This window comes from Arachis ipaensis, chromosome B07 (assembly GCF_000816755.2).
Source record: "Arachis ipaensis cultivar K30076 chromosome B07, Araip1.1, whole genome shotgun sequence".
NCBI classification, from domain to species: Eukaryota; Viridiplantae; Streptophyta; class Magnoliopsida; order Fabales; family Fabaceae; genus Arachis; species Arachis ipaensis.
Window position 1 is genome coordinate 30,711,817 of NC_029791.2, and position 3,997 is coordinate 30,715,813.

Sequence of the window (3,997 nt, forward strand, 5' to 3'; positions counted from 1 at the left end):
ATCTGCCAAGAGAAATTTTACATCTTCAAGGAGGAACGTCTGGAAAGGTATAAGTGACTGGTCTTGCAATGAAGGGTCAACAAAGTTTTCACCACATCCCGGAACAAGCGGAATCACTCCATTGCATCTACCCAGGCAAGTGTATTTGAAACTCAGATCAAATATCATTATCAAGTTACTACATCCCAAAATAAGTGGAATCACTCCACTACATCTATCCAGGCATGTATATCTCAATCAGAATCAATTTCATTATAATTTCACCTTCAATCTCATTTCAATTCATCCTCAATAATAATTAAAATCAATCATCATCATCTTTTATTATCATAATCATCCTCAATCATAATCTCTCGCATATATCTTAACTTAATCAGGTTCTCATCATAAGCTTCATATTAATCTCATTTCTCATCATCATCCATATAATCTCAACTCAAAATCCTTATCCTCAACAAACTCATCAATAACTCCACTAAAACTCTACTCTGCACCCATTATCATTTCCCGGGTAAATCTTGGGCCGTTAAATATGGCTTGCGAGTATGAGGTCTCTAATACGACACCCTAAACTCGATGTCAATGTTGTATACTAACTCAAATAGAACATAATCATTCATAGCCAACAACAATCTATCTCAAACATGGCATACCCCCCATTCCCAATAACACTTCTCAAATCCTTTTTCTTTTGAGATCAATACCCCTCAAACCTCTTCCATGTTCAAAGCCTAAACCATATCCATTCTTCCTAACACCCAAAACAACTCATTAAACCCCCATTATTTGTCTTAACTGTCACATGACTTTTCTCCAAATTACCCATTATACAATTTATCATCATATTCCTTAGAATAACTTTCTTTCTCTCAACTCATATGTTTAATTCCATTAAAACCTCAAATTTACTCTCGTATTCCCAAACTCTTGAATTTATAATTTAATTTATCCTTTTTAAAAATTTTAGCTAGTAAATCAAATCTCTTTTCGTTGATATTAAGAATCAAATGGGTAAAATCACAATTTACAAAATCATAAAAATCCGATTTTCTTTAAAATCTTTAAAAGTATTCAAGACATATATTTTTTATAACTTAATCAAACCAAACCCATTTTTAAAACCATAACCAAAACTTTCAAAACTCTTTAAATTCTTAAAAAAATTTTGGCAGAACCTTCCTTAAAAACCAGAGTTTACCACCCTTCATGGGTCCCCTCAATTCAATCTCAACCCAACAAAATCAGCATTTCAAATCAACATTTTCAAGTTCGTCATTCAGAACCAATCATTATCAATTTTAATAAAAAAATCAAAATCAACATATTCAATCATTTTCACCAGAAATTCAAGAATCAACCCCGAAAAGTCATTTACATCACAGGCATTCATTCATTTGCATTAATTCACTAAACTCATCAGGTATTCAAATGCTAAATATTTTAATTTTAAAATAGTTTCCTAGCTCGAGGAATCAATATATCCCACAACGATTTTAACACAGTAAACCCTCTATTATTGTTAATTCTCAACAGCGGCAACAACCTCGATGATCTCCAAGCAATTGCAATGATTACAACAACAACGTATCTATCGTAAATTTAGATTTAATGTGAAAAGTGAGGTTAAGAGAAACTAGAATAAATTATTGTGGCGAAAAGAGGTAAAACAAATTCGATCTTACCACGAGGGATAGCTAAGAACGCTACGGCAGCCATAAGCATCGCATGCAACAACGTTACACAATCCTACGACATCAAGTACCTCAATTTCTTTAATAATCTAAAATCGAACACTAACTGCAAAGGTCCAAAATTAAAATACACTTACTGTGATAACAAAACGAAGCAGTAGCAACTCCGAACCGACCCGGCAGCAGCTCCGACAACTACCTCAAGACTCAAGCAACAGCGATAACCGGAAGCTCTGGTGACGGTGACTGTAACAACTATGCAGTGATGATAATATTCCAGAAATTCAAAAGAATGGAGACTAGAAGTAAGAACACTCTTCTCGACAGTGGATCCCGGCGATAGTAGTGCCATTTTTCGGCGACAGCAGCACAATTTTTCGGTGACAGAGGCTCGATGATGCATCTCCAGCAGCAGCGACAGAGCGTGGGGTGGCGGTGGCTGAACTCGACAACGATGGCGATGCCACTCGCAGTGATGACAGCGACAAGGCTCGGCAACGGTGACACGAACAACTTCGTCTCCTTCCTCGTGTTGCATCGTCTCTCTCTCTCTCTCTCTCTTCGTGTTCGACGGTGTTCGGGCTCCTCGGCAGCAGTTTCAACACACCGTGACGACAACGATGGCCAGGCTCTCCTCTAGCGGCAGCGACACAATCTTGACCTCTGTGGCGCGGTTCTCTCTCATGGCGTCTCCTCTCTCTTCGGCCCTTGCTCGACGAAGTCCTTCTCTTTCCCACTTCTCTTTGACGGCGACGGCAGCTCCCAACTCGAGCTGTGTGTGTGTGTGTTTGTGTGTGTGCGTGCGTGCGTGCGTGCGTGCGTGCGTGCGTGCGTGCGTGCGTGCGTGCGTGTGTGTGTGTGTTGTGAGAGGTGGTGTTGGTGGCTGGGGGTTTTAGGTTTAGAGAGTGTGTGTAATAGATTTAGGGTTAGATGCAAATTAAGATTTTGTTTAGTTAGGGTTAGGGTTTCAATTTAAGAATTTTGGATTAATTAAGTATAGAGTATTAATTTTAAATCTAATTTAATCTCTTAAAATTACTTTGAGAATACTATTATTTATCCATTTTACTAATTGACTTTCAATCAAGTACTCTAATTCCGAACCTCATTATTTTCAAATTTCTAAAACTTTAAATTGTAAATAGAAAAATAATTAATAATTGTAAAGTTAGATAAAACCTTAATTTATTTCAAATTCAATTTATCAAAACTTGCTTTAATTATCTTTAATAAAATAATTTCTAAAATCAAAGTCTCTAATGAATAAATAAATTGAAATTAGCTCATAATAAGATTTTTTCAAAAATTATGGGTCTTACACCAACTATGCTCATTGGGTTGAAACTGCGAGAGGATTTCTTAAAGGGCATAAATTATGGCGCTATGTGACTGGTGATATTGTTTGCCTTGTTAAGCCCACTATGATTGAAAAATTAAAAGATGGGACTTCCAAATCCAAGGTGGATGCTGATAAAGATATTGCAGAGAAATTAAAAAGTTGGGATAGTAAAAATCACCAAATTATCACTTGGTTCTACAACACTTCTACTCCAGCCATTTATTTACAGTTTGGACATTTTAAAACTGCTAAAGAGGTATGTGATCATTTGGCAAAATGTTACACTATTTCTAATCTTTTCCATCAGTACCAACTACTAAAGGAGCTTCACAGCCTTAAGCAAGAATGTGGACAAGTGATTTTTTATTTTCTTGCTTAGATAGAAATTATTTGGGATCAATTGACCTCTTGTGAACACGTCTGATGCTAAGGCATATGAGGATTATTGCAACTGAACACGTCTAATACAGTTATTGATGGCATTTACTGATGACTATGAGCCAGTTAGAGCTTCTCTTTTTCATCAGAATCCCTAGTCTATTCTTGAATATGTCCTTCCTCGTCTTAACCCTGAAGAAACACGCCTAAGGTTGACTCGCTCTAAGAGTGAAATCATCTTTGTAACTATAGACAGGAAAGGTAAATTTTGCTGAAACTATAACCATTCTGGTCACTTACTCCTAGAATGTCCCTTTACTAAATGTCAAAAATGCAAGCAGAAAGGACACGTTAGCTCTAATTTTCCAAAAATGTTTTGCCATTATTGCAAGCTCTCGAGACACTTGATTACTACCTGCCCTACTCACCTGCCACGTCCTGATCAGACCAAGTATCATTCTCATCCCAACTTCTCCAAGAATGTGTCTGCTTCTGCTACTGCTGCTGTTGCTAATGAATCTACCAGCTCTGCTTCTCTCAACCCATCTTTTGCCTTTCCATCCGCCATTGAGTCTTTTCTTAAGCAACT